We start from the raw sequence: 20,397 nt of genomic DNA, 5'->3' as shown, positions 1-20,397 counted from the left end.
AGCACAAAACAAACCGTAATCCAGGGCTTGATATGTGTGCTTCATTTTAATCAGTCCTCTACATCTCAACAGTGCTATTTTCATGAAAGTACTGCCTTGTTGACCAGACAAATCTCAAAAAGTTGTCGTTTTTACCAGTCTAATTCACTTAAGTCTTAACAGATCAATTTTCCTTTCTTTAAAAAATAACAAGCAAAATAAAGAAATGTTTTTTTCTCTCCATTTCTAAAATGTTGCAGTGCCCGGGTAGTCATTCTTCAGTTGTATTTTAATGAGGTTTAAGAGCTTTAATAAGTTAGCCAATAAACTGCTCTATCACTTCATTTCCAACAGGAACCGAGGAGGCCTTTTAAAGCTAATCATCCCTATGGTTAATGTGATAACTGAAACACACATATATAACCACAAAATGAAACAGAACATCGTACCTATCTTGGAGTCCAAGGTTGTTCCAGTTTTCATTACTTGAAACGTTGGTCACAGATTGTAAGAAAATTAACTTGACAAGTAATGCTGTATCAAAGGTAGGTGTTTGTAAACCGGGAACAAGGAAAGGGGAAGCACAAATATAGCCATTATTCTAAATAGTGATCCAGTCAGCTCCCTATTTGCTAAAAGGTAAGACTGAAAGAGGGTAAGTTTTTTATACCTGACATTTCCATTAGGACCTATTTGCTTCTTATATAACTTACTTTGCCTGTGTGAATCGTACACTTTTTATAGAATACATCATAAACAAAGCTTCCCCTCACTGTCCAACTGAGAGCGCAGATGGGGCCTCGATTTAACATCTCATCTAAAAGATAGCAGCTGACAGTGCAACACTCCCTCAGTACCGCATTGGTGTGTCAGCCTAGATTGTCTGCACAAGTCTCTCGACTGGGACATAAACCCACAACCACCATGTAGCGCATTTACCCATCGGGAAAGATATACAATCGTTATCTTAGGTAGAAACCTAACAATATTCTTGGTCATCTGCAGCATTACATCAATGTAGTTTCACTGCAGGGAGCTCACAATCTCAGTGTTTTGTCAGTAGATGGTGAACAAGGCAAAGTGCTTTCATACAGGTAACAACAGGGAAAGGAAAACCTCCTGACACAGACCTCAGAGCCAGTATCTGCAGTCAGAGTCTAAGCAAGGAGAACAATGAATATAACAATCACTAGGCTCAAGGAAGAGTGATGCATAACTTCTCTAAATGAGGTACCTTTGGCACAGCCTGCCACATTCCTTGAAGACAGCTTATTAGAATCATAGGGGGAATTTTTCAGGTCAGCGGACGCATTTGGTAGCAGTTTGGGTGGGAAAAAATTATTTTTTTTAAAAACACGTCAGGAACCTGCTGTCAAGCTAGTGACGTCATCAGACCCGCTTCCTTCAATTGGCCGGGAAACACGTGGGGCGGGTTTAACATGCCCAATCATGGCAGTCATTTCACAGAGCGGGCTGGAGCCAGCAGTGAGGTCGGGACCCGCCACTGATCCTGGCCACACCAGAGTTGGGGAAATCGCAGCCATTGACTCTTACAGCACAGAAGGGAGCCATTTGGCCTGCTGTGTCTGTGCTGGCTCTTTAAAAGAACTGTGCAATTTAGTCCCACACCCCAGCCTTTTCCCCATAACCCTGAAAATTAGTTCTCTTCAAGTACATGTCCAATTGCCTTTTCGAAAGTTACTAGGAAATTTGATTTCACCTCCCTTTCAGGTAGTACATTCCAGATCTTAACGACCCAGTGTGTGAAAAAATTTCTCCTCACAAGACAGCTTATTGACCACAAACATTCTGTAGTGTTGCTGTGGTCCTGGTGGTGGGACACACACACACTGGAACAGGACTTCTGTACACTCTGGATACACGTGAGACAATTGAACGTGGTCAGTTTCTGAAAACCATTGGTTTCAGTGGATTCGCCATCAGTCAGAATTTAATGGTTGCAGCAATCTGCATTTTCTTTTCTGGCACTTCAGCCAGGACAGGGTACTTTGAGGGGAAGTGTTGCAACCATCCTGAAATTCCAAAACACTAACCAGCGACTACAAACCTGCTGAGTTTTCATTTAACTGTGGAAGTTTCCTCGTGTTAAATCATGTTTAAAACTAGTGACCTGAATATTAAATAACCAGTGTATCTGATCACTGAAAACATTTAATATCATTGATTTATAGTTTACTACCTCAGTTTACGTTTGAAGTGCAGCCAGTGTTGCATTGTAGGGAATGTTACACTCCCCGACACTTACACCGGGCGCACTCCCCGACACTTACACCGACCGCACTCCCCGACACTTACACCGGGCGCACTCCCCGACACTTACACCGGGCGCACTCCCCGACACTTACACCGACCGCACTCCCCGACACTTACACCGGGCGCACTCCCCGACACTTACACCGGGCGCACTCCCCGACACTTACACCGACCGCACTCCCCGACACTTACACCGGGCGCACTCCCCGACACTTACACCGACCGCACTCCCCGACACTTACACCGGGCGCACTCCCCGACACTTACACCGGGCGCACTCCCCGACACTTACACCGGGCGCACTCCCCGACACTTACACCGGGCGCACTCCCCGACACTTACACCGACCGCACTCCCCGACACTGACACCGGGCGCACTCCCCGACACTTACACCGGACGCACTCCCCGACACTTACACCGGGCGCACTCCCCGACACTTACACCGGGCGCACTCCCCGACACTTACACCGGGCGCACTCCCCGACACTTACACCGGGCGCACTCCCCGACACTTACACCGACCGCACTCCCCGACACTGACACCGGGCGCACTCCCCGACACTTACACCGGACGCACTCCCCGACACTTACACCGGGCGCACTCCCCGACACTTACACCGGGCGCACTCCCCGACACGTACACCGACCGCACTCGCCGACACTTACACCGGGCGCACTCCCCGACACTTACACCGGGCGCACTCCCCGACACTTACACCGACCGCACTCCCCGACACTTACACCGGGCGCACTCCCCGACACTTACACCGACCGCACTCCCCGACACTTACACCGACCGCACTCCCCGACACTTACACCGGGCGCACTCCCCGACACTTACACCGACCGCACTCCCCGACACTTACACCGACCGCACTCCCCGACACTTACACCGACCGCACTCCCCGACACTTACACCGACCGCACTCCCCGACACTTACACCGACCGCACTCCCCGACACTTACACCGACCGCACTCCCCGACACTTACAGCGGGCGCACTCCCCTACACTTACACCGGGCGCACTCCCCGACACTTACACCGGGCGCACTCCCCGACACTTACACCGGGCGCACTCCCCGACACTTACACCGGGCGCACTCCCCGACACTTACACCGGGCGCACTCCCCGACACTTACACCGACCGCACTCCCCGACACTTACACCGACCGCACTCCCCGACACTTACACCGGGCGCACTCCCCGACACTTACACCGGGCGCACTCCCCGACACTTACACCGGGCGCACTCCCCGACACTTACACCGGGCGCACTCCCCGACACTTACACCGGGCGCACTCCCCGACACTTACACCGGGCGCACTCCCCGACACTTACACCGGGCGCACTCCCCGACACTTACACCGACCGCACTCCCCGACACTTACACCGGGCGCACTCCCCGACACTTACACCGGGCGCACTCCCCGACACTTACACCGGGCGCACTCCCCGACACTTACACCGACCGCACTCCCCGACACTTACACAGACCGCACTCCCCGACACTAACACCGACCGCACTCCCCGACACTTACACCGACCGCACTCCCCGACACTTACACCGACCGCACTCCCCGACACTTACAGCGACCGCACTCCCCGACACTTACACCGGGCGCACTCCCCGACACTTACACCGGGCGCACTCCCCGACACTTACACCGGGCGCACTCCCCGACACTTACACCGGGCGCACTCCCCGACACTTACACCGGGCGCACTCCCCGACACTTACACCGACCGCACTCCCCGACACTTACACCGACCGCACTCCCCGACACTTACACCGACCGCACTCCCCGACACTTACACCGGGCGCACTCCCCGACACTTACACCGGGCGCACTCCCCGACACTTACACCGGGCGCACTCCCCGACACTTACACCGGGCGCACTCCCCGACACATACACCGACCGCACTCCCCGACACTTACACCGGGCGCACTCCCCGACACTTACACCGGGCGCATTCCCCGACACTTACACCGGGCGCACTCCGCGACACTTACACCGACCGCACTCCCCGACACTTACACCGGGCGCACTCCCCGACACTTACAACGGCCGCACTCCCCGACACTTACACCGGGCGCACTCCCCGACACTTACACCGACCGCACTCCCCGACACTTACACCGGCCGCACTCCCCGACACTTACACCGGGCGCACTCCCCGACACTTACACCGACCGCACTCCCCGACACTTACACCGGGCGCACTCCCCGACACTTACACCGGGCGCACTCCCCGACACTTACACCGGGCGCACTCCCCGACACTTACACCGGGCGCACTCCCCGACACTTACACCGGGCGCACTCCCCGACGCTTACACCGGGCGCACTCCCCGACACTTACACCGGGCGCACTCCCCGACGCTTACACCGGGCGCACTCCCCGACACTTACACCGGGCGCACTCCCCGACACTTACACCGGGCGCACTCCCCGACACTTACACCGACCGCACTCCCCGACACTTACACCGGGCGCACTCCCCGACACTTACACCGGGCGCACTCCCCGACACTTACACCGGGCGCACTCCCCGACACTTACACCGACCGCACTCCCCGACACTTACACCGGGCGCACTCCCCGACACTTACAACGGCCGCACTCCCCGACACTTACACCGGGCGCACTCCCCGACACTTACACCGACCGCACTCCCCGACACTTACACCGACCGCACTCCCCGACACTTACACCGACCGCACTCCCCGACACTTACACCGGGCGCACTCCCCGACACTTACACCGACCGCACTCCCCGACACTTACACCGACCGCACTCCCCGACACTTACACCGGGCGCACTCCCCGACACTTACACCGGGCGCACTCCCCGACACTTACACCGGGCGCACTCCCCGACACTTACACCGGGCGCACTCCCCGACACTTACACCGGGCGCACTCCCCGACACTTACACCGGGCGCACTCCCCGACACTTACACCGGGCGCACTCCCCGACACTTACACCGACCGCACTCCCCGACACTTACACCGGGCGCACTCCCCGACACTTACACCGGGCGCACTCCCCGACACTTACACCGGGCGCACTCCCCGACACTTACACCGGGCGCACTCCCCGACACTTACACCGGGCGCACTCCCCGACACTTACACCGGGCGCACTCCCCGACACTTACTCCGGGCGCACTCCCCGACACTTACTCCGGGCGCACTCCCCGACACTTACACCGACCGCACTCCCCGACACTTACACCGGGCGCACTCCCCGACACTTACACCGGGCGCACTCCCCTACACTTACACCGGGCGCACTCCCCGACACTTACACCGGCCGCACTCCCCGACACTTACACCGGGCGCACTCCCCGACACTTACACCGGGCGCACTCCCCGACACTTACACCGACCGCACTCCCCGACACTTACACCGGGCGCACTCCCCGACACTTACACCGGGCGCACTCCCCGACACTTACACCGGGCGCACTCCCCGACACTTACACCGGGCGCACTCCCCGACACTTACACCGGGCGCACTCCCCGACACTTACACCGGGCGCACTCCCCGACACTTACACCGGGCGCACTCCCCGACACTTACACCGGGCGCACTCCCCGACACTTACACCGGGCGCACTCCCCGACACTTACACCGGGCGCACTCCCCGACACTTACACCGGGCGCACTCCCCGACACTTACACCGGGCGCACTCCCCGACACTTACACCGGGCGCACTCCCCGACACTTACACCGGGCGCACTCCCCGACACTTACACCGGGCGCACTCCCCGACACTTACACCGGGCGCACTCCCCGACACTTACACCGGGCGCACTCCCCGACACTTACACCGGGCGCACTCCCCGACACTTACACCGACCGCACTCCCCGACACTTACACCGGGCGCACTCCCCGACACTCACACCGGGCGCACTCCCCGACACTCACACCGGGCGCACTCCCCGACACTCACACCGGGCGCACTCCCCGACACTTACACCGGGCGCACTCCCCGACACTTACACCGGGCGCACTCCCCGACACTTACACCGGGCGCACTCCCCGACACTTACACCGGGCGCACTCCCCGACACCTACACCGACCGCACTCCCCGACACTTACACCGACCGCACTCCCCGACACTTACACCGGGCGCACTCCCCGACAATTACACCGGGCGCACTCCCCGACACTTACACCGGGCGCACTCCCCGACACTTACACCGACCTCACTCCCAGACACTTACACCGGGCGCACTCCCCGACACTTACACCGACCGCACTCCCCGACACTTACACCGACCGCACTCCCGACACTTACACCGGGCGCACTCCCCGACACTTACACCGGGCGCACTCCCCGACACTTACACCGGGCGCACTCCCCGACACTTACACCGACCGCACTCCCAGACACTTACACCGGGCGCACTCCCCGACACTTACACCAACCGCATTCCCCCACACTTACACCGACCGCACTCCCCGACACTTACACCGGGCGCACTCCCCGACACTTACACCGGGCGCACTCCCCGACACTTACACCGGGCGCACTCCCCGACACTTACACCGGGCGCACTCCCCGACACTTACACCGGGCGCACTCCCCGACACTTACACCGGGCGCACTCCCCGACACTTACACCGGGCGCACTCCCCGACACTTACACCGGGCGCACTCCCCGACACTTACACCGGGCGCACTCCCCGACACTTACACCGGGCGCACTCCCCGACACTTACACCGGGCGCACTCCCCGACACTTACTCCGGGCGCACTCCCCGACACTTACACCGGGCGCACTCCCCGACACTTACACGGACCGCACTCCCCGACACTTACACCGACCGCACTCCCCGACACTTACACCGACCGCACTCCCCGAGACTTACACCGACCGCACTCCCCGACACTTACACCGACCGCACTCCCCGACACTGACACCGACCGCACTCCCCGACACTTACACCGGGCGCACTCCCCGACGCTTACACCGGGCGCACTCCCCGACGCTTACACAGACCGCAATCCCCGGCGCTTACACCGGGCGCACTCCCCGACACTTACACCGGGCGCACTCGCCGACACTTACACCGGGCGCACTCACCGACACTTACACCGGGCGCACTCCCCGACACTTACACCGACCGCACTCCCCGACACTTACACCGACCGCACTCCCCGACACTTACACCGACCGCACTCCCCGACACTTACACCGACCGCACTCCCCGACACTTACACCGACCGCACTCCCCGACACTTACACCGACAGCACTCCCCGACACTTACACCGGGCGCACTCCCCGACACTTACACCGACCGCACTCCCCGACACTTACACCGACCGAACTCCCAGACACTTACACCGACCGCACTCCCCGACACTTACACCGGGCGCACTCCCCGACACTTACACCGGGCGCACTCCCCGACACTTACACCGACCGCACTCCCCGACACTTACACCGGGCGCACTCCCCGACACTTACACCGGGCGCACTCCCCGACACTTACACCGGGCGCACTCCCCGACACTTGCACCGGGCGCACTCCCCGACACTTACACCGGGCGCACTCCCCGACACTTACACCGGGCGCACTCCCCGACACTTACACCGGGCGCACTCCCCGACACTTACACCGGGCGCACTCCCCGACACTTACACCGGGCGCACTCCCCGACACTTACACCGGGCGCACTCCCCGACACCTACACCGACCGCACTCCCCGACACGTACACCGACCGCACTCCCCGACACTTACACCGGGCGCACTCCCCGACAATTACACCGGGCGCACTCCCCGACACTTACACCGGGCGCACTCCCCGACACTTACACCGACCGCACTCCCCGACACTTACACCGGGCGAACTCCCCGACACTTACAACGGCCGCACTCCCCGACACTTGCAACGGCCGCACTCCCCGACACTTACACCGGCCGCACTCCCCGACACTTACACCGGCCGTACTCCCCGACACTTACACCGACCGCACTCCCCGACACTTACACCGACCGCACTCCCCGACACTTACACCGGGCGCACTCCCCGACACTTACACCGGGCGCACTCCCCGACACTTACACCGGGCGCACTCCCCGACACTTACACCGGGCGCACTACCCGACACTTACACCGGGCGCACTCCCCGACACTTACACCGGGCGCACTCCCCGACACTTACACCGGGCGCACTCCCCGACACTTACACCGGGCGCACTCCCCGACACTTACACCGGGCGCACTCCCCGACACTTACACCGGGCGCACTCCCCGACACTTACACCGGGCGCACTCCCCGACACTTACACCGACCGCACTCCCCGACATTTACACCGACCTCACTCCCAGACACTTACACCGGGCGCACTCCCCGACACTTACACCGACCGCACTCCCCGACACTTACACCGACCGCACTCCCGACACTTACACCGGGCGCACTCCCCGACACTTACACCGGGCGCACTCCCCGACACTTACACCGACCGCACTCCCAGACACTTACACCGTGCGCACTCCCCGACACTTACACCGACCGCATTCCCCCACACTTACACCGACCGCACTCCCCGACACTTACACCGGGCGCACTCCCCGACACTTACACCGGGCGCACTCCCCGACACTTACACCGGGCGCACTCCCCGACACTTACACCGGGCGCACTCCCCGACACTTACACCGGGCGCACTCCCCGACACTTACACGGACCACACTCCCCGACACTTACACCGACCGCACTCCCCGACACTTACACCGACCGCACTCCCCGAGACTTACACCGACCGCACTCCCCGACACTTACACCGACCGCACTCCCCGACACTTACACCGACCGCACTCCCCGACACTTACACCGGGCGCACTCCCCGACACTTACACCGGGCGCACTCCCCGACACTTACACAGACCGCAATCCCCGGCGCTTACACCGGGCGCACTCCCCGACACTTACACCGGGCGCACTCGCCGACACTTACACCGGGCGCACTCGCCGACACTTACACCGGGCGCACTCCCCGACACTTACACCGACCGCACTCCCCGACACTTACACCGACCGCACTCCCCGACACTTACACCGACCGCACTCCCCGACACTTACACCGGGCGCACTCCCCGACACTTACACCGACCGCACTCCCCGACACTTACACCGACCGAACTCCCAGACACTTACACCGACCGCACTCCCCGACACTTACACCGGGCGCACTCCCCGACACTTACACCGGGCGCACTCCCCGACACTTACACCGACCGCACTCCCCGACACTTACACCGGGCGCACTCCCCGACACTTACACCGGGCGCACTCCCCGACACTTACACCGGGCGCACTCCCCGACACTTACACCGACCGCATTCCCAGACACTTACACCGACCGCACTCCCCGACACTTACACCGGGCGCACTCCCCGACACTTACACCGGGCGCACTCCCCGACACTTACACCGACCGCACTCCCCGACACTTACACCGGGCGCACTCCCCGACACTTACACCGACCGCACTCCCAGACACTTACACCGACCGCACTCCCCGGCACTTACACCGGGCGCACTCCCCGACACTTACACCGACCGCACTCCCCGACACTTACAGCGACCGCACTCCCCGACACTTACACCGGGCGCACTCCCCGACACTTACACCGGGCGCACTCCCCGACACTTACACCGGGCGCACTCCCCGACACTTACACCGGGCGCACTCCCCGACACTTACACCGGGCGCACTCCCCGACACTTACACCGGGCGCACTCCCCGACACTTACACCGGGCGCACTCCCCGACACTTACACCGGGCGCACTCCCCGACACTTACACCGACCGCACTCCCCGACACTTACACCGACCGCACTCCCCGACACTTACACCGACCGCACTCCCCGACACTTACACCGGGCGCACTCCCCGACACTTACACCGGGCGCACTCCCCGACACTTACACCGGGCGCACTCCCCGACACTTACACCGGGCGCACTCCCCGACACTTACACCGACCGCACTCCCCGACACTTACACCGACCGCACTCCCCGACACTTACACCGACCGCACTCCCCGACACTTACACCGGGCGCACTCCCCGACACTTACACCGACCGCACTCCCCGACACTTACACCGACCGAACTCCCAGACACTTACACCGACCGCACTCCCCGACACTTACACCGGGCGCACTCCCCGACACTTACACCGGGCGCACTCCCCGACACTTACACCGACCGCACTCCCCGACACTTACACCGGGCGCACTCCCCGACACTTACACCGGGCGCACTCCCCGACACTTACACCGGGCGCACTCCCCGACACTTACACCGACCGCATTCCCAGACACTTACACCGACCGCACTCCCCGACACTTACACCGGGCGCACTCCCCGGCACTTACACCGGGCGCACTCCCCGACACTTACACCGACCGCACTCCCCCGACACTTACACGGGCGCACTCCCCCGACACTTACACCGGGCGCACTCCCCGACACTTACACCGGGCGCACTCCCCGACACTTACACCGGGCGCACTCCCCGACACTTACACCGGGCGCACTCCCCGACACTTACACCGGGCGCACTCCCCGACACTTACACCGGGCGCACTCCCCGACACTTACACCGGCCGCACTCCCCGACACTTACACCGACCGCACTCCCCGACACTTACACCGACCGCACTCCCCGACACTTACACCGGACCGCACTCCCCGACACTTACACCGGGCGCACTCCCCGACACTTACACCGGGCGCACTCCCCGACACTTACACCGGGCGCACTCCCCGACACTTACACCGGGCGCACTCCCCGACACTTACACCGGCGCACTCCCCGACACTTACACCGACCGCACTCCCCGACACTTACACCGGACGCACTTCCCCGACACTTACACCGGGCGCACTCCCCGACACTTACACCGGGCGCTCTCCCCGACACTTACACCGGGCGCACTCCCCGACACTTACACCGACCGCACTCCCCGACACTTACACCGGGCGCACTCCCCGACACTTACAACGGCCGCACTCCCCGACACTTACACGGGCGCACTCCCCGACACTTACACCGACCGCACTCCCCGACACTTACACCGACCGCACTCCCCGACACTTACACCGGGCGCACTCCCCGACACTTACACCGACCGCACTCCCCGACACTTACACCGGGCGCACTCCCCGACACTTACACCGGGCGCACTCCCCGACACTTACACCGGGCGCACTCCCCGACACTTACACTGGGCGCACTCCCCGACACTTACACCGGGCGCACTCCCCGACACTTACACCGGGCGCACTCCCCGACACTTACACCGGGCGCACTCCCCGACACTTACACCGGGCGCACTCCCCGACACTTACACCGACCGCACTCCCCGACACTTACACCGACCGCACTCCCCGACACTTACACCGGGCGCACTCCCCGACAATTACACCGGGCGCACTCCCCGACACTTACATCGGGCGCACTCCCCGACACTTACACCGACCGCACTCCCCGACACTTACACCGGGCGCACTCCCCGACACTTACAACGGCCGCACTCCCCGACACTTACAACGGCCGCACTCCCCGACACTTACACCGGGCGCACTCCCCGACACTTACACCGGGCGCACTCCCCGACACTTACACCGGGCGCACTCCCCGACACTTACACCGACCGCACTCCCAGACACTTACACCGGGCGCACTCCCCGACACTTACACCGACCGCACTCCCCGACACTTACACCGACCGCACTCCCCGACACTTACACCGACCGCACTCCCAGACACTTACACCGACCGCACTCCCCGACACTTACACCGGGCGCACTCCCCGACACTTACACCGGGCGCACTCCCCGATACTTACACCGACCGCATTCCCAGACACTTACACCGGGCGCACTCCCCGACACTTACACCGGGCGCACTCCCGACACTGACACCGGGCGTACTCCCCGACACTTACACCGGGCGCACTCCCCGACACTTACACCGGGCGCACTCCCCGACACTTACACCGGGCGCACTCCCCGACACTTACACCGGGCGCACTCCCCGACACTTACACCGGGCGCCACTCCCCGACACTTACACCGGGCGCACTCCCCGGCACTTACACCGACCGCATTCCCAGACACTTACACCGGGCGCACTCACCGACACTTACACCGGGCGCACTCCCCGACACTTACACCGGGCGCACTCCCCGACACTTACACCGGGCGCACTCCCCGACACTTACACCGACCGCACTCCCCGACACTTACACCGACCGCACTCCCCGACACTTACACCGACCGCACTCCCAGACACTTACACCGACCGCACTCCCCGACACTTACACCGACCGCACTCCCCGACACTTACACCGGGCGCACTCCCCGACACTTACACCGGGCGCACTCCCCGACACTTACACCGACCGCACTCCCGACACTTACACCGACCGCACTCCCCGACACTTACACCGGGCGCACTCCCCGACACTTACACCGGGCGCACTCCCCGACACTTACACCGGGCGCACTCCCCGACACTTACACCGGGCGCTCTCCCCGACACTTACACCGGGCGCTCTCCCCGACACTTACACCGGGCGCACTCCCCGACACTTACACCGGGCGCACTCCCCGACACTTACACCGGGCGCTCTCCCCGACACTTACACCGACCGCACTCCCCGACACTTACACCGGCCGCACTCCCCGACACTTACACCGGGCGCACTCCCCGACACTTACACCGTCCGCACTCCCCGACACTTACACCGGGCGCACTCCCCGACACTTACACCGGGCGCACTCCCCGACACTTACACCGGGCTCACTCCCCGACACTTACACCGGGCGCACTCCCCGACACTTACACCGACCGCACTCCCCGACACTTACACCGACCGCACTCCCCGACACTTACACCGACCGCACTCCCCGACACTTACACCGGGCGCACTCCCCGACACTTACACCGGGCGCACTCCCCGACACTTACACCGGGCGCACTCCCCGACAGTTACACCGGGCGCACTCCCCGACACTTACACCGGGCGCACTCCCCGACACTTACACCGGGCGCACTCCCCGACACTTACACCGGGCGCTCTCCCCGACACTTACACCGGGCGCACTCCCCGACACTTACACCGGGCGCACTCCCCGACACTTACACCGACCGCACTCCCCGACACTTACACCGGGCGCACTCCCCGACACTTACACCGGGCGCACTCCCCGACACTTACACCGACCGCACTCCCAGACACTTACACCGGGCGCACTCCCCGACACTTACACCCACCGCACTCCCCGACACTTACACCGGGCGCACTCCCCGACACTTACACCGGGCGCACTCCCCGACACTTACACCGACCGCACTCCCCGACACTTACACCGGGCGCACTCCCCGACACTTACACCGGGCGCACTCCCCGACACTTACACCGGGCGCACTCCCCGACACTTACACCCACCGCACTCCCCGACACTTACACCGGGCGCACTCCCCGACACTTACACCGACCGCACTCCCCGACAATTACACCGACCGCACTCCCCGACACTTACACCGGGCGCACTCCCCGACACTTACACCGACCGCACTCCCCGACACTTACACCGACCGCACTCCCCGACACTTACACCGACCGCACTCCCCGACACTTACACCGGGCGCACTCCCCGACACTTACACCGGGCGCACTCCCCGACACTTACACCGGGCGCACTCCCCGACACTTACACCGACCGCACTCCCCGACACTTACACCGACCGCACTCCCCGACACTTACACCGGGCGCACTCCCCGACACTTTAACCGGGCGCACTCCCCGACACTTACACCGGGCGCTCTCCCCGACACTTACACCGGGCGCACTCCCCGACACTTACACCGGGCGCACTCCCCGACACTTACACCGACCGCACTCCCCGACACTTACACCGGGCGCACTCCCCGACACTTACACCGGGCGCACTCCCCGACACTTACACCGACCGCACTCCCAGACACTTACACCGGGCGCACTCCCCGACACTTACACCCACCGCACTCCCCGACACTTACACCGGGCGCACTCCCCGACACTTACACCGGGCGCACTCCCCGACACTTACACCGACCGCACTCCCCGACACTTACACCGGGCGCACTCCCCGACACTTACACCGGGCGCACTCCCCGACACTTACACCGGGCGCACTCCCCGACACTTACACCCACCGCACTCCCCGACACTTACACCGGGCGCACTCCCCGACACTTACACCGACCGCACTCCCCGACAATTACACCGACCGCACTCCCCGACACTTACACCGGGCGCACTCCCCGACACTTACACCGACCGCACTCCCCGACACTTACACCGACCGCACTCCCCGACACTTACACCGACCGCACTCCCCGACACTTACACCGGGCGCACTCCCCGACACTTACACCGGGCGCACTCCCCGACACTTACACCGGGCGCACTCCCCGACACTTACACCGACCGCACTCCCCGACACTTACACCGACCGCACTCCCCGACACTTACACCGGGCGCACTCCCCGACACTTTAACCGGGCGCACTCCCCGACACTTACACCGGGCGCACTCCCCGACACTTACACCTGGCGCACTCCCCGACACTTACACCGACCGCACTCCCCGACACTTACACCGGGCGCACTCCCCGACACTTACACCGGGCGCACTCCCCGACACTTACGCACTCCCCGACACATACACCGACCGCACTCCCCGACACTTACACCGACCGCACTCCCCGACACTTACACCGACCGCACTCCCCGACACTTACACCGACCGCACTCCCCGACACTTACACCGGGCGCACTCCCCGACACTTACACCGGGCGCACTCCCCGACACTTACACCGGGCGCACTCCCCGACACTTACACCGGGCGCACTCCGCGACACTTACACCGACCGCACTCCCCGACACTTACACCGACCGCACTCCCCGACACTTACACCGGGCGCACTCCCCGACACTTACACCGACCGCATTCCCAGACACTTACACCGGGCGCACTCCCCGACACTTACACCGACCGCACTCCCCGACACTTACACCGACCGCACTCCCCGACACTTACACCGGGCGCACTCCCCGACACTTACACCGGGCGCACTCCCCGACACTTACACCGGGCGCACTCCCCGACACTTACACCGACCGCATTCCCAGACACTTACACCGGGCGCTCTCCCCGACACTTACACCGGGCGCACTCCCCGACACTTACACCCACCGCACTCCCCGACACTTACACCCACCGCATTCCCAGACACTTACACCGGGCGCACTCCCCGACACTTACACCGGGCGCACTCCCCGACACTTACACCGGGCGCACTCCCCGACACTTACACCGGGCGCACTCCCCGACACTTACACCGAGCGCACTCCCCGACACTTACACCGGGCGCTCTCCCCGACACTTACACCGGGCGCACTCCCCGACACTTACACCGGGCGCACTCCCCGACACTTACACCGGGCGCACTCCCCGACACTTACACCGGGCGCACTCCCGACACTTACACCGACCGCACTCCCAGTCACTTACACCGGGCGCACTCCCCGACACTTACACCCACCGCACTCCCCGACACTTACACCGGGCGCACTCCCCGACACTTACACCGACCGCACTCCCCGACACTTACACCGGGCGCACTCCCCGACACTTACACCGGGCGCACTCCCCGACACTTACACCGACCGCACTCCCCGACACTTACACCGGGCGCACTCCCCGACACTTACACCTGGCGCACTCCCCGACACTTACACCGACCGCACTCCCCGACACTTACACCGGGCGCACTCCCCGACACTTACACCGGGCGCACTCCCCGACACTTACGCACTCCCCGACACTTACACCGACCGCACTCCCCGACACTTACACCGACCGCACTCCCCGACACTTACACCGACCGCACTCCCCGACACTTACACCGACCGCACTCCCCGACACTTACACCGGGCGCACTCCCCGACACTTACACCGGGCGCACTCCCCGACACTTACACCGACCGCACTCCCAGTCACTTACACCGGGCGCACTCCCCGACACTTACACCCACCGCACTCCCCGACACTTACACCGGGCGCACTCCCCGACACTTACACCGGGCGCACTCCCCGACACTTACACCGACCGCACTCCCCGACACTTACACCGGGCGCACTCCCCGACACTTACACCGGGCGCACTCCCCGACACTTACGCACTCCCCGACACTTACGCACTCCCCGACACTTACACCGACCGCACTCCCCGACACTTACACCGACCGCACTCCCCGACACTTACACCGACCGCACTCCCCGACACTTACACCGACCGCACTCCCCGACACTTACACCGACCGCACTCCCCGACACTTACACCGACCGCACTCCCCGACACTTACACCGACCGCACTCCCCGACACTTACACCGACCGCACTCCCCGACACTTACACCGACCGCACTCCCCGACACTTACACCGACCGCACTCCCCGACACTTACACCGGGCGCACTCCCCGACACTTACACCGGGCGCACTCCCCGACACTTACACCGGGCGCACTCCCCGACACTTACACAGACCGCACTCCCCGACACTTACACCGGGCGCACTCCCCGACACTTACACCGACCGCACTCCCCGACACTTACACCGACCGCACTCCCCGACACTTACACCGGGCGCACTCCCCGACACTTACACCGGGCGCATTCCCAGACACTTACACCGGGCGCACTCCCCGACACGTACACCGGCCGCACTCCCCGACACTTACACCGGCCGCACTCCCCGACACTTACACCGGGCGCACTCCCCGACACTTACACCGGCCGCACTCCCCGACACTTACACCGGCCGCACTCCCCGACACTTACACCGGCCGCACTCCCCGACACTTACACCGGGCGCACTCCCCGACACTTACACCGGGCGCACTCCCCGACACTTACACCGACCGCACTCCCCGACACTTACACCGACCGCACTCCCCGACACTTACACCGGGCGCACTCCCCGACACTTACACCGGGCGCACTCCCCGACACTTACACCGGGCGCACTCCCCGACACTTACACCCACCGCACTCCCCGACACTTACACCGGGCGCACTCCCCGACACTTACACCGACCGCACTCCCCGACAATTACACCGACCGCACTCCCCGACACTTACACCGGGCGCACTCCCCGACACTTACACCGACCGCACTCCCCGACACTTACACCGACCGCACTCCCCGACACTTACACCGACCGCACTCCCCGACACTTACACCGGGCGCACTCCCCGACACTTACACCGGGCGCACTCCCCGACACTTACACCGGGCGCACTCCCCGACACTTACACCGACCGCACTCCCCGACACTTACACCGACCGCACTCCCCGACACTTACACCGGGCGCACTCCCCGACACTTTAACCGGGCGCACTCCCCGACACTTACACCGGGCGCTCTCCCCGACACTTACACCGGGCGCACTCCCCGACACTTACACCGGGCGCACTCCCCGACACTTACACCGACCGCACTCCCCGACACTTACACCGGGCGCACTCCCCGACACTTACACCGGGCGCACTCCCCGACACTTACACCGACCGCACTCCCAGACACTTACACCGGGCGCACTCCCCGACACTTACACCCACCGCACTCCCCGACACTTACACCGGGCGCACTCCCCGACACTTACACCGGGCGCACTCCCCGACACTTACACCGACCGCACTCCCCGACACTTACACCGGGCGCACTCCCCGACACTTACACCGGGCGCACTCCCCGACACTTACACCGGGCGCACTCCCCGACACTTACACCCACCGCACTCCCCGACACTTACACCGGGCGCACTCCCCGACACTTACACCGACCGCACTCCCCGACAATTACACCGACCGCACTCCCCGACACTTACACCGGGCGCACTCCCCGACACTTACACCGACCGCACTCCCCGACACTTACACCGACCGCACTCCCCGACACTTACACCGACCGCACTCCCCGACACTTACACCGGGCGCACTCCCCGACACTTACACCGGGCGCACTCCCCGACACTTACACCGGGCGCACTCCCCGACACTTACACCGACCGCACTCCCCGACACTTACACCGACCGCACTCCCCGACACTTACACCGGGCGCACTCCCCGACACTTTAACCGGGCGCACTCCCCGACACTTACACCGGGCGCACTCCGCGACACTTACACCTGGCGCACTCCCCGACACTTACACCGACCGCACTCCCCGACACTTACACCGGGCGCACTCCCCGACACTTACACCGGGCGCACTCCCCGACACTTACGCACTCCCCGACACATACACCGACCGCACTCCCCGACACTTACACCGACCGCACTCCCCGACACTTACACCGACCGCACTCCCCGACACTTACACCGACCGCACTCCCCGACACTTACACCGGGCGCACTCCCCGACACTTACACCGGGCGCACTCCCCGACACTTACACCGGGCGCACTCCCCGACACTTACACCGGGCGCACTCCGCGACACTTACACCGACCGCACTCCCCGACACTTACACCGACCGCACTCCCCGACACTTACACCGGGCGCACTCCCCGACACTTACACCGACCGCATTCCCAGACACTTACACCGGGCGCACTCCCCGACACTTACACCCACCGCACTCCCCGACACTTACACCCACCGCATTCCCAGACACTTACACCGGGCGCACTCCCCGACACTTACACCGGGCGCACTCCCCGACACTTACACCGGGCGCACTCCCCGACACTTACACCGGGCGCACTCCCCGACACTTACACCGGGCGCACTCCCCGACACTTACACCGAGCGCACTCCCCGACACTTACACCGGGCGCTCTCCCCGACACTTACACCGGGCGCACTCCCCGACACTTACACCGGGCGCTCTCCCCGACACTTACACCGGGCGCACTCCCCGACACTTACACCGGGCGCACTCCCCGACACTTACACCGGGCGCACTCCCCGACACTTACACCCACCGCACTCCCCGACACTTACACCCACCGCATTCCCAGACACTTACACCGGGCGCACTCCCCGACACTTACACCGGGCGCACTCCCCGACACTTACACCGGGCGCACTCCCCGACACTTACACCGGGCGCACTCCCCGACACTTACACCGGGCGCACTCCCCGACACTTACACCGAGCGCACTCCCCGACACTTACACCGGGCGCTCTCCCCGACACTTACACCGGGCGCACTCCCCGACACTTACACCGGGCGCACTCCCCGACACTTACACCGGGCGCACTCCCCGACACTTACACCGGGCGCACTCCCGACACTTACACCGACCGCACTCCCAGTCACTTACACCGGGCGCACTCCCCGACACTTACACCCACCGCACTCCCCGACACTTACACCGGGCGCACTCCCCGACACTTACACCGACCGCACTCCCCGACACTTACACCGGGCGCACTCCCCGACACTTACACCGGGCGCACTCCCCGACACTTACACCGACCGCACTCCCCGACACTTACACCGGGCGCACTCCCCGACACTTACACCTGGCGCACTCCCCGACACTTACACCGACCGCACTCCCCGACACTTACACCGGGCGCACTCCCCGACACTTACACCGGGCGCACTCCCCGACACTTACGCACTCCCCGACACTTACACCGACCGCACTCCCCGACACTTACACCGACCGCACTCCCCGACACTTACACCGACCGCACTCCCCGACACTTACACCGACCGCACTCCCCGACACTTACACCGGGCGCACTCCCCGACACTTACACCGGGCGCACTCCCCGACACTTACACCGACCGCACTCCCAGTCACTTACACCGGGCGCACTCCCCGACACTTACACCCACCGCACTCCCCGACACTTACACCGGGCGCACTCCCCGACACTTACACCGGGCGCACTCCCCGACACTTACACCGACCGCACTCCCCGACACTTACACCGGGCGCACTCCCCGACACTTACACCGGGCGCACTCCCCGACACTTACGCACTCCCCGACACTTACGCACTCCCCGACACTTACACCGACCGCACT

This window comes from Pristiophorus japonicus, chromosome 14 (genome assembly GCF_044704955.1).
Source record: "Pristiophorus japonicus isolate sPriJap1 chromosome 14, sPriJap1.hap1, whole genome shotgun sequence".
In the NCBI taxonomy this organism is placed as follows: Eukaryota; Metazoa; Chordata; class Chondrichthyes; family Pristiophoridae; genus Pristiophorus; species Pristiophorus japonicus.
The sequence above is the reverse complement of the archived record's forward strand: the minus strand, read 5'-3'. Positions refer to the sequence as shown.